Consider the following 13,958-nt stretch of genomic DNA (forward strand, 5'->3'; position numbering starts at 1 on the left):
ACCACTTAAGACGACTGGCAGCTCACTTCTTATTAAAATTAATGAGTTTGGGCATCAAAATCCCAGTGGTGGCTTTGAAAGCTTCTAGCTTAATTGTTTCCACTACCATCACATGAGCCACAGGTTGTAAACTCGGTATTTCAGAACATTCTTTGGGAAGAGAATAAATAAACACTGAAGAAACGTTAAAATGTTGTAACCTAAAGAGGGTTATAAACTAACCACTGGTACTTTAGAGTTGACGCAGGGGGAATAGCTCCACTGTGGCAACTGTATATTACATTTGGTTGATACTTGTTCCATTATTCCTGTACTAGCAATAATTACCCCAAGACCTAGGGAGGGACTGTTGAAGGCTGTATGTTGATGTACACTTGCTTCTTTCAAAAAAACAAAATTTTTTTAAAACTGATTTAATATATCTAGAGACCTGGTTGTTTTCAAATCTGTTCATCAACCTACAGGCATTCAACCATAAGTAAAACCAAAACTTTGAATCCCACAGAATATGGGTATTTAATCCAAACACATAGAAAGAATATTTAACAATCTGAATTCAAAGTAAGGTAGACTTCCTATCAGTAAATAACTTCCCCACTGATTTCCATCACAATTTTATTAACACAAAGATCTTGACTACTATTAATAATATTCAGGATTTTTTTTCCACCTAAAAGCAAAAAGACAAAACCCTCCCACCTGCAATATTGTCCATCCTATGGACAACAGATCTCCCCATTGCGTGAAGCTTTACTGTTAGATTCAGCTGATCATTTCATGGACTATTTCATGCCTTTCCTTTGGTCTCAGCCTCATGTGCTCTGTTAGCACAGCTGCAGTGTACGAAACCGTGGGGACGTAATACACTTTTTTTTTTTTCTACTCCACTACTGCTGAGGCAGCTTTTCAAGATACATAGCTATTTTTAAAGCCAGAGAAAAAGCAGGGCCAGTTTTCAGTTTGTGAGGCCACAGTGCCTCTTCTGAAGAAAGAGTGAGAAAGTACCACCCAAATATCTTGGTCCACACAAAGATCTCAGAGAATTTTCATGAATAACTTGATACAGCTCCAGGCTCAGAGGTTCCACCCATTTCTAAATCAATCATTCCCACACAGGGTGGTCTTTGAGAAACTCCAAGTATTTCAGGCCCTTAGGTGGGTTTTTCTCATCTCTGACCTTAATTTCCTTCCCTGGGATGCACAGTTCTGCAAAACAAGTTCTCTAAAGTAACAGAGTCCAAATAAGAAAACTTGGGAATCTCAGCAAACACCCTGCGTAGCTTGGTCCTAAGGTACAGAAAACAGAGTGAAAGCAGGAAAACATTTATTCTTGCAATTTCTTGAAAGCGCTTAATCCACAAAAAGCCCTGTGGTTTTGTTTCACTTCTGGTGAAATTTGCCATCCTTTTGTAATTCTTTTCAAGAATTAAAAGAACAAAACGAAACATGCAAGTAGTTTAGGCTGAGCTGTATGCTCTGTTAGGCTGTCTCAGCACTTCTTTGCCTTGTGGTCTCTAGTGTCGCTCTGCGCTGGCACTGACAATAGAAAATAGACTCATCACTGGGATTTGCTAGGGGTATTGAGTGCATCTGGTCAGAAAAATGACATTAACATCATGAAGTCCTGCAATAACATCTTTTCATAATACCCAGGCTTAAAATCGCCCAGGTCCCGCTTTCATTTAGCCCCAAGCTACCTGGCAGCCTAGCCATGTTTTCCTCCCCGGCCAGGCAAGCACCTTCCTACCCCTCACATCACGTATCCAGTTTCTGCAGCTCGGAGGTCCGTGACCATCCATGGGCTTGAAAACCTCCTCTGTAGGGTGAATCAGAGCATCCACATTCCGCTCCTGCTCTGAACGGCCCTTGTGAATAGCCCACCTTCCCCCATCAGCGGAGGCTGCGTGGTGTCAACACGACAGCTTGTGCTGCACCTTGCCCCCACCAACAGGGACTTTCACAACCACCGACTCAAGGACAACTGTCTGAGGGATGATGAACAGTCAGGCAGGGCAGACGCCGCTAATGTCCCCGCCCCTGCCCGAGTAATGCTAATAACGTTTGGGGTGAGCCCCATCAAGCCTCCCCTGGGCATCAGCAGGGCCAAGAATTTGCCCTTGCTTTAGATCACGAGAGAGGACATGCCTTTGCTGACCATACGTATCTTCCACGCGAATAAATCATCATTCTATTTTTTTCAGCAATCTTGCGGTAACATTTCTGTTCCCTCAGATATGTGCAGAATCTTCTAAAATGCAAGTTTGCCAATTTGTTATTTGCATCTTGTCTTTGTAGCGCAAGCGATGGAAAAGTTTTGCTCAGAAGACAGCCATGCTTTGCACGTGCTTCCAAGTACAGCAGCATCACTGAGGTTTCCTTGCTTCAATTTTCAGAACTGTCAGACAAGGCAAGATTTTGTTTCATCAAGAGAGAAGCTGTGGTGATAGCAAGGAATGTGCGATGTGGCAGCTTTATCCTTATGCCACCGTTCTTGGGATGCACCCGGATGACAGCCAGACACCACGTTAAGAGAATTTTATTATAGACTGATTCTCATAAATTCCAGTTTGGGAGTCTCTGTCTAGGCAGGAATTCGTCAGTCCCTTGCATGCATCCTTGCTCCCCTTGCCACAGGCCACAGAAACATCTGCTTCTTGCTTTTTTTCCCTTACGCATCTCTTGGAGAGAGCAGTCATGCACACCCACAAGATGGGCACCAGAATGTCCTGTCCCACAAAAAAAATTTACTTTTTTTTTTTTTTTTTTTTCTCTTCCATGCTAGGATGAAACTTGGATTTTCAAAGCTCCTGGGAGAGCAGCAAACAAAAGAACAGAAACCCAGGCATAAATCCTAACCCACACCAGCACAGCTTATAGGGCCTCTTACTAGTGCTATGGAGTATGGATTTAGACCATGGTTTCTCACATAACCAGGTGACACCAGTGCATGCCACCATGGAGTTCATCTCCTTCAAGATGAAAGCATATATATATACACACACATATATATATATATAAAAAGATTTGGTTTTTTTTTACTGCAAAAGAGAGTAACTCCGAAGAAAAGACTAGAGAATCAGATTCTCCCCATACCTAACTTACCTGAGCTGCTTCAGGTAACTGCTGTAAATTACTGAGATGAATTTAGGCTCAAGAGACAGCAAAAGACAACACCTGTGAAATCCCTGATTATTCACTCATCCGATCGGCTTCATTATAACAAGATATTTTATTTAGGATGCAGTTGCCTTAGGCCTGAACACTAACGTTAAAGCATTTCCATTTCTTAACAAAATTTGGAAACGAAGTTGTTTTTTCATTTTTGCACCAGAGTAAACTACATCTCACAAGCAGTTAAATTAGGTTAAGCAGTTTAAATTAGATTACAGTCCACTCCAAACTTGGATGGTATCTCTGGACTTGGAATCCATGTCAGGCTATTTCTCTGGGCAGAATCACTGTTGTTCAAGAACCGTGGCCTCATTTTTAAGGGAATTTAGTCCTCAGTATACATGTGTATATATATATATATGCAAACCCCCAACTCTGTGCATAAATGAAGTTAAAAGCTTGTGAGGTCAAGATGTTCCCATAGATGGTGATATTTTCCTTCCCAGCTTGAGAAACTATAACATAAAGAGACGTGAGTAAAACTTTTGTTATCTATTCCACTGCATTAAAAGTGAAGCTGATTGAGGGCATAGAAGAAATGCAAGCTTTCTGCAACTTGAATGGTTGAATTTGCTGGAAAAAGAAAGGACAGCTGAAACATTTGTTACGTGCCATTTTCCACATTTTCATATGAATTCTTTTATTTCATAAAACTCAAACTGGTTCATTTCAGCACTTTCTGAACAAAGCTTTAAATTATTTTTTTCAGTCTTTTGTTTTCAAAGACTTAAATGTTACAAAGTGGCCTTTTTTGTTTAAGAATTGATCTTAATTAGAAAGGAAAACCCAACTAATAAATAAAAAATGACAAAAAAACAACAAAACCTGACCCCTGCCTTGAAAATTGTCCTCAAAATGTTCCACTTCAAATTAGTCTGAACTTATTTCCCCTTCTCAACTTTTTGGTTCAGTTCTTGAACTGAATAATCCTTTGTTCATGCATCTTCAGTGTAAACTGTAAGCTGCATGCTCCAGCCTCAGAAGATGGGCTGTGCCCAGAGGAAGGATGGGTTCACCCTCCAGTCTTGCTTCCATCGCCCACGTTAGTAGCAAGTAAGAACCTTCTCTGCTGGTGGCACACAAAACCTCACCTCAGACTCTTCCCTAAATCTTCACTGTCTTGCTATGACCATACCCATTGAGTGCTAAGCTATTTCTGCCTGGGTAGTTTGGTTTAAGCAAGATATTCATAACACAGCTGCCTTTGGTGCCTCACTGTCTTATGGGAGTTGCACTTAAAGCTCCTTGGATTGAATAACTATCCCCTAGATCGAGATGGGCTCTCTTCTGCTCAAGCATGCTGGTTCAGCATGGGAGTAGCTATACAGCTGTACTGGGACATCTGGTTTGTTCTGAAAGTCTTCACAGAGGAGAGAAAAGGCTTCACATTCAAATCACAACTCCTATAAGCACATGTACCACCGAAAGACTTGACATATAATCTTAACTGAAAATTTTAAATGTCTTCTAATAAATTGTTGAGTGCTGACTTTGCACTGAATTTTCAGTATTTCTGCTTTTTCTCCCCGATTTTGGACAGAAACAGGTGTTGGAGTATCAGTGTTACCTCTGGATTGAAAATCCTGACTTCTGTCCAAATTTGCCAAGAATACACAGGCTTTCCGATGAATCTAAAGTGATGGTATTACACCACAAAAGAAGATTTTAGGGTTGCATTTTTATTGAACTGGAGTACTTTCAAGCTTTATTCCTCATATTTTTTTCTGTTATTGCTTGAAAACCATTTAGTAACAAGAGTAAATACATTGCTCTTTCCTTTTAATAACTTCTTAATAAACACATATACTGCTTTAATAAAAAACAATGGCGGACTTAATACTGGGCAATGTAATCTCTCTTTATAAACTCTCTGGTCCTTCTGTGTTTCTTTGCATGATATCACAATAATTATACACAGATTTTTCCGGTGCTGGGAATTAACTTCCATCATTCAACAGGTTCTGCAAAGCATAAAATTCTTACCCAGTTCAGCCCAACCTGCAATAGCAAGTTTCTTCAGGTCTAATTGTGACACAACGTTTTGCTTTGGGCTTATTGGTTTGGTTCGGGGCCAGTTCTGATTCCACACATATTTATGGTGGTTTGGGCACTGTCTGAGAAACTGGACAACGGTGACCAAATGCCACCATCTCATCTCAGCAGTTACGATCTCAGTGACTGGAAAACAAGTCAAGGGCTGAATAAATCCTTCCTTCTCCAGCTGCCATAATTAAACTAGAAAAACTCATCCAGACTTGTGTCTCTCCTAATTCCGTTTGAAGTCTGTGGAGCTCCTGATGCCTGTGGCTGTCTGCTCCTCTCTAGTCATTGCTGACTTTTGGGACACCAAGCTGTGTAGCCATGCATAAGACAGGTTTGCTAACTCAGTTGCAAAACTATTCTCATCTCATGTGCTGTTATTCCCAAACCATTCCTGACCTCAGTTTAAGCACAGAAAAGAAGAAAGAGGATGCATTTGTTCTATCCCAGTAGTTGTCATCCAGACAGGCATCAAGATTAAAAACCTGACTGACAAAAAACAAACAAACAAACAAAAAAACCCCCACCAAACCGGCTGCTTCGTTTTGATTCCTCAGCAGAATTACAGCTAATACACAACTGTTGTCTGCGTATTTCTTGCCTGCAATCCAGACTAAATTCTGCTCCTGGATTGTCTCATTTGGGAAATTGGTTTCTCCTCTCTGCTTGGTCCTCTGGAGGGAAGAAATATCTGCAGAAGTCCATATTTCCCATCACATCTTAAAAATAAACTCTCTACAGAGACATCAACTGAGCAAGATACCAAGTGCCTAGCTTGAGGGATTTAAACATTTTTACTGACTTCAGACTTAAACCAAGGGCAGATTATTCAGCATACGCCTGGCACTGCTCCCTGCACCACCTTCTGATGCTCTTGAAGCTGGGCCCTGGCAGAGATGAGATACTGGGTGGATCACACATCTCTACAAGCACGGCAACTTGTCTCCCTTAAGTACCCTGTCCAGTCCAGGCTCTTGCAATCGCAAGACGACAGATAACGTAGGCACATAAGTAGCTGCTATCACTAGAAGAGAGACACGGACCACTTAAACCGAGCAGCAGGCAGAAGTGTGGAACCCAAGAGCCGTAAGACCGTGCTTGCAAGAGATCCCACAGCTCCGTTACACTGAATCCACTTTCCCTCCCTGTAGCTGACACTGTAAAACATCTGACCTGCTTAGCCATTGAAGGGCTGCTGAGCTAAAAAAAGGAGCAAAGAGCCAGTCTGCCTTCTCCAAAATACTGTTACAGCCCATCAGCGTTGCTTTTATCACAGGGCCTGATAGCTTCCAAGAAAAGAACAAAACATTTGTCAGAAACCCTGTTCAGCCAACAAACTCTTCAGCCTGTCTGTGGGCGTTTTTACGGTGTGGTAACGGACACAGCCCTTGAACCATAACGAAGACAGGAAAGTTCTTCCTCCAAACACCGCTTGCTTTAATGCCTAATGCTGTTCTACCAACTCTAATGTTAATGGACTTTACATAAGGTCTCTCTACATATTAACCTGGTTTCACCTGGGCTCCCTCTCTGTAGTAACTCATGATGATGAAACTGCTTGTATCAAATACTTTTTTCTGTTTGAGAAATCCATCTTTCATTAAAAAGCTTCATTAATGAAGCATGTACATTGCTACCGAAACCTTAAGAAAGAAAATGAGGGTCTATGTTCTCTTTTTCAATTGTTAATTGAAACCTATGAGATTTGACCTTGAACTACAGCTTGAATATCTGGGTGGCATTTCAAGAAAGATTGATTTGTTAATGAATTCAGGCAAATCTCACTGACTAGTTACAAACAACAGGGCCCAGGTCTTCTCCCCTTAAAACAGGAGAACTTCCACTGACCCCAGAAAGTATCTCTGCCTCATTGCAATGTCTGTTATTATTACTTTTATCGATACATTTAGGAATCCCAGAAATAAGCTACGTACATGTTAAAGAGCCCCATCTCAGCAAGCTGACAAGTAAAGGATATGAGACAATGACAGACAGATGCAGCCAGAGCATCACGACGATACAACCACACAGAACTGAACCGTACAAAAGCGAGAGCCTTTGCAGCTTGCCCCCCCAAACTCTGCTGCAGACCCCCTTGCAAGGGACCTCTGGGGGCTCACCTGCTCACCAGCTGCCATGGGCTGAGTGACCCACACAGCCGAAAGCGCAGGAGGGTCTGCATAAAGGCAGAGCTTCCTTCCTTCTGCGCCTAACTGGGTAGCACTGGCCACCAGGAGTCACAGAGGTCTACACAGGTACCCTACTAACAGCCTCTGCTGAGACAAGGGGGAGACAAGCGACGGTTCTCCAGCAACTCTGGTGCCAGTCCTCTTCCAGTGGAGGAAGGGGAGGGAATATCCACGCACGGCTAGCAGGGCCTTTCTGCTGGCCCAGCAGAAGACTTAGGCCAACTGGCTTCCTTGACCAGAGAGATATCGAGATCCTCAGGTGCCCTTTGTGTAATCTCTGCAGATTTGTCAAGGAAAAATACTAAATTAGACTGAGGATTGGCAGTGGGTGAAACTTTCACTGGGGGTGCTGTGTGAACACCAGTGACACACGAGTCTTGTCTTGGGCTTGAGCAGACCCAACTTCTGCATCAGCTGATTATGTACACACACACGACATAAACCCAGCGATTAAGCCCAGCTCTCCTCCCGTGAAGAGAACCCCAAACAGCAGTAAGTGAAACACCAGGAAAATGAAAACCACTTGTTCTGCGGCTCCCCAGAGCACAGTCACTCAGTTAAGAAGTCGCCTCCCTCCATTGTATGTGCATGTGTGTTTTCTTAGTCCGTGCTTGTTTGTTTGCCTAGAAATGCTTTATCTAAGTGCCAGTTGTTTGAGAGGGTATCACAGCCTAGTATTTGCAGCACTGCCCAGCTACTGAAAAGCATGGAACATCACAAGTCTAACAGACGTCAGAGACTCATCAAAACTATGCCTGGCATCTGGCACATGTTCAAGCAGTCACGGTAACTTCTTATCACTATGCAAAGCTGGAACACTTGTGAGAGTGACCAGATTAGGACTTCTCCTGGGGTGCTATAATCCAGCTCAAACTACAGAAAAGCCATCACTCCTTTGCTAGAAGGCGGCTTTTAATCTCAAAATCACTCTTCTATTCTCAGAATAATTTGGTAATTTAAAATTCAGGGGGTTAGTATACATTATTAAAGTGAACTGTCTTTATCCATGGGGAGCACACCCTCCTGCCAGCCTCATGGGAGCGGGTTGTCTCTGCAGCACGGCCTGTACTGGAACACACGCTTCATTTTCAAAGGGTCTGGAGGAGAAAGGGTTCAACTTTTATGCACGTAACATTCATTCAGTTTCTGCCACTGCTTCTTAATCCACAATGAATATCATTCCTCGATAGTTCTCCTGTAAGGACTTCATCTTTCCAGTTTCATTTCACTTCCCAGTTTCATTTGTGACCTAAAATGTAATCTATATGTAAGTATGCTGCACATGCAAAGGTTCTCATTTAACATTAGCAAGAAATCACATGCCTCTAGGGGCAGAAAGATGACTCTCTTGTCACAAATGCAGTTTGCTTTGACAAAATGCATCTATCGCATCCACTGACTGTAGGTCAATGCATGGAATGACCCAGTGCTCCTGGGAAGAGGACTTCAGCCTGGGTGGCACTATGGAGGATGGAAGGAGGCACCCAGCAAAACCATGTGTATGCTCAAACTAGGGTCAGAGGTGAGGGCACAAGGTCCTTCAGATCTGCATCTGCCAGGATGGGAGAAGCAAAGGAAGAGCTACCCATTGACCTGGACCAAAACACCACTAGTATTACCCTGGCCTTAGTACTACTGATTTCAGAAATCAGCTTTTTTTCTCCAAAGTTCACGCAGGGACTTCTGGATCTTCCTTGTGCTGGAATATGACGCCTTGACTCTGTGGGCGTTAGGAATAGTTCCTTAAAATTACTTAAAATAACTGAAAATGCTGCAAATGCAGACAATGTTAAAACCTAAACCCACTACAGTAGCAGAGATTTACTGCTCTCCTTATAGAACCATGGAATCATTTAGGTCGGAAAAGACCTTTAAGACCATCAAGTCCAATAATTAACCGGGTGCTGCCAAGTCCACCACTAAACCATGTCCCCAAGCACCACATCTACACACTTTTAAAATTCTTCCAGGGACGGTGACTCCACCAACTTGGTGCTGTCTGCAAACTGACTGAGGGTGCACTCGATCCCCCCATCCAGATTGTCGATAAGGATATAAACCAGGACTGGCCCCAACCCTGGGCCCTGGGGACCACCACTGAATATAACTCCATTCACCACCACCTTTGGGCTCGGCCGTCCAGCCAGTTTTTTACCCAGCCAGCAGCGTGCCTGTTCAAGCCATGACTGGCCGTTAGACGGAACCACGTAAGTTTGTTCCAGCTAGCAACATTTTCTTTCCCCTCCAGAAATCAGGAGACAATCCCACAAAAACATTTGAGAACCACATGAACCTTGTTTAGCCACTGTGGATTGGGATTTACATTCCAGATGTATAATGAACCCAGAGACGCAAAGATGTGGGCACACAGTGTTATTAAACCCTTGAAGATTACTCCAGTCTCACTCAATAACTTAGCTTTTTCTTAACGATGCTGGCATGTATACAAACTATAGCCTTTAGCAACGCTCAATGCCAACAGAAACCAACAACTTTGCAGAGGCTGAGCGGCAGCCCAGGGTAGTCCTCTGTGTTAGAGCTCTGGACAGCCTGTATCGTTTTTCTTCAGTGGAGGGGGAAAGTGTTTATTTGGGAAGCGTTTCACATCACGGACAATAGGGAACTGTTTAGCTTTCCACAAATAGGCTGGTATGCAACTTCCGAGCGCTCTCCAAGGAAAACCTTGGAACACTGGCCACGTCCGTCCTGCAGGGATTTCATGTGAAGCAGTTAATGCCCCACATCCTTCATCTTGATTTATTTCTGCTTCATCCTTGTTTCAAAGCGCTGTGCTCACTTCAAACACAACATGGGGCTCATCCCTGAAAATGCACTTTGTTCGCTGGGGACTCCAGATTCGTATCGGCCGTTCAAACATAAACAGGGATGTGCCGTCTCGACAGAGGTATTTCTGTGACTGCCTTTATTTTTGCAAGAGTAATTTGGAAATGTGAAGCTGGGGTCAGATGTCAGGAGACTCACATCCAGCGGCCAGACAGGGCAGTGGATACCAAAGCGCTTGGAGCCTGTCTATGATTTTGCTAGTGAGTTGCTGCAGGTTAGCAGGAAAATCTTTGAATCCCTGACTTGACACATGCCCTGGGAGTCAGCGAAGAAAGGATTCAGAGCACTCTTACCCACAAACTAAGAGCATCAAATTAGGTCTCTCTTCATCTGGAAGCTGCCATCAGCACAGAGTGGCACGGCAGAGTTGTGAGCTGGTCTGACATCCCATACAGCAGTAGAAAGGGGAAATACCCCAAAATCTAGTCCTTCCATCAACTCTGGTCCCCTGCGGGATCAACTGTTTTCTTGCTGAAGTCAACCGTCGTTACGACCACGCTGTGTGTAAATTCAGGCTAATTCTTGGTGCTGATGAAAAATTCTGTTCTGTGGTGGGGCTGCAGATGAGGCAGACTGATGGGCATAGCCAGGTCCACAGTGACCACGACAGGTTATGTCCTCCAGGTGATTCTCCTAACCAACTGGAGTCTCAGAGGTCTGTGACAGTGGCAAGAGATCCAATTTTCACGACAACTGTCATCCATGCAGCCACCCAGCTGAACAAGAGGCCATGGTGGAGGCCAAACCAGATAATTCAGTTTCTGTCAGACAACCCCTCTGCCCCCATCTTTCTCTCAAAATTTACATGTGTTAATTCTGAACCTGGATTACTGCAGTAGTGTATTTCTAGCAATCACGGTTGCAGGATATTGTCTTCATTCAGGATGTTCCTCCATCATACCAAGTGACAGCCACCGTGTCTATATCCATATACAGCATCTGATCCATTTTTCCTCCCTCCTGTTTCTATTCACAGGTCCATTTTTCATTCTCCCTGAATGTGGAGCATTTGTGAGTGTAGGTGGAAAGCCAAAGTCTTTCAACACCCACTAATAGAAATTTGTTTTATTAATTAACTCTGTGGGGAGGAAAAAAACCAAAAAAGAGCTGATCCTTTGCTCTGAAATCATGAATCATTGCACAAGAGAAGACATGTCCTCTGAGATACCAGAGGCTGCTTCAGACAGAGCTAGTGACTGAGTTGCTTTCTTGGGAAGTCCTGAGTCATCAAACACAGCAGTTTAATCCCCAGGAAATGGGAAACATATTGGCATGATGTTCACTTGCATGGAGCATGAGGTCCAGAGAAGGGTGAACCTCCAAAGGTTCTGGAGATCAGTTTCGCTTGTGGAAGAATTTTGAAACCTTAAAGCTCCTCTGAAGTATACCTGATCTGGAGCTGGGTACAGTATTCCCAACAGATGGTTTAATGGATGAGTTAAACTCTTTACATACTTTACAGATTACATATGAATTTACTCTGACTTCTCATAAAAATGACTCAATGATTATGACATCAAAACGTATTCTGGCTTCTAAGTTATTTAAAGTGACAAGCACTTCATATATTCATCATTCTTAATTTACTAGTCCTGTTGTAAGAACTTACTTTTTTTGGCATTCCTGCTCTTTCTACTAGCACTTATCCAGGAGGGAGCAGCTGATACACGGTGCTTCTCAGTGTGACCCTTCACCCTGGTTCTCCTAAAGGGACACCACACACTCATTTCAGACCCAAAGCTGGGTTGCAGCCACCTGTGTGGTGTGAGGTCATCTGGCTTTGCTGAGATACCACGAGTTGCTAAAAGTGAGACTATTTTGCACTGAAGCAGACACGAAATGGCACAAGATCACAATACATACATATGTTAGAATGACCTTCCGCTTACGGGGGCAATTCAGAAAGATTTCCGTAAATTTCACAGCTTGCCACAACACGATCTGCCCACAAAGAATCATTTGGCCATGCCACCAGTCGCACGGTGTAGCTTTGGAGGGCTTCTAACCCCATTTAAATTGTGAAGAATATGCCTTTGAACACCTGATCACTCAAGAAAGATAGAAAATATAACTGTCAGTGCATTCCCATATAGAAAGCCGTATCCCCAATTGTTTTCTTTTAAGGCACTATTCTTCGAGGAATTAAGAGAAAGCGTCAACGAAAAATGTCACTGACTCCCTTTCTTCCTGTTCCTTTCTTAGGAACTTGTGCATGTGAAAGAGCTCCCTGCAAGCAAAATTACCAGCAATTACATTCACACTGAACCAAGCAGCCATATCAATTGCAACACAACCCACAGTCCTCTTGCCGAAGGAAAAGTCGTCAGCCCTGGAAGCAGAAAAGCTATCTGTCCTAACGTGTGAGGTCTCTTTGCCCGACAACGTGATAGCGAAGGTAAGGGAAGTCGGTGCTGCAAAGACAGAGTGACAGCAAACAGACCACAAACTTCCTTAGATAAACGACATCTTTCAAACCACACAATAGCACTTGATACCTTCGTGCCCCTTGAGCTGTTACCAAGTGCAGCTGCACTTCAGCCCAGATTGATATCGCTCGGGACAGAGGCCATCAATCCACAGGACAAGTGCAGGCTGACTACACAACACAAAGCTCACACCACCTCACTCTTTCGCTATAATGCTGGAGAGCCGATGGCGCAATTTTTCCAAAGGCTTAAGTGAGTCTAGTGACACTGTCTGACTTGAATGTGGGGCCCAAGCCCTTCAAATAAGAGGGAAATTAATATCACAAAATGATTAGTCATACAAAACCAGCCAGACACCTCCTGCAAGCAAACCGGGCCAGCTGTCTAAGACACCCTTGAGCAGCCCTCTAGAAAAACCAGTCTTTTTACATCGACCATAGTAAGCATCTGCACAACTGCGGGAATGTAATCTTAGTTTTCTACCAGTTCTCTCATGGCTCCTCACAACCAAAGACAGGAGAGAATCAGCAAGAATCTCATATTAACGATGACCTCTACGAGCTACTGGCACCGATGGAAGCCTTGTTGTTGACTTCAGTGCAGTTTGGATTCGCTTTATTACGAGTAACTACAGACCAGACTTTTCATCTTATACCGACGACCTTAGGTGAAAAGATCTGCATTAGAGTTGGCTGGAAGCAGAAAGAAAATCAGCTTCTCCTGTGGAAATAAGAACTCCAAAATCTGGCTAGGAAGTGAAGTAAGAACTAGCTCTGAACTTTGAAAGTCTCCAAGGCTCTGGAAGTTGACTATTAGATAGTTTTGGAGTATGAGATACAGATCTCCTAAGACTGATGGGCTGCAGAGCAGCAAAGACCTCGAAACCTTAGCACTGGCTTCAGGACAGCTCAGTGAGCGAGCTGCCCTTGAGCAAAAAGAAGCAAGCCCCGGTTCCCCAGCGGCCCTGTGTCTAAGTTCCCAAGGAACAGAATGATATGGAATGTGAAACAATTTTGTCAAAAGAAACCAGAAATTTTGCCAAGGATAAAATCTGATTATAGAGAAAAGTGAATGTCCCTATGGGAGAACTAGTCAAGCACAAAATTCCTGAGTTTTGTTCCATATTCTTTCAGCAACACCATTAATTATCTCGCTCTTTCCCAGATTTTTGTAGCAAGTTGCTAAATTCCACTCTTTCAGAAGGTGCTCAGTGTTTAAAGGTGGCCTAAAGAACATGCAGATGCATGGGCTGTAAGTAATGTGTTGCTCAGGAGGTGACAGGGCAATT

General features: G+C 43.5%; 1 protein-coding gene across 1 annotated transcript in view; it reads right to left on the bottom strand.

Moving 5' to 3' along the window:
• Positions 1 to 13,958, bottom strand: part of TRABD2B (TraB domain containing 2B) — a 292,200-nt gene that overhangs the window by 24,528 nt on the left and 253,714 nt on the right. The window lies entirely within an intron of this gene.

The sequence above is a fragment of the Falco naumanni genome, chromosome 11 (genome assembly GCF_017639655.2).
Source record: "Falco naumanni isolate bFalNau1 chromosome 11, bFalNau1.pat, whole genome shotgun sequence".
Lineage (NCBI taxonomy): Eukaryota > Metazoa > Chordata > Aves > Falconiformes > Falconidae > Falco > Falco naumanni.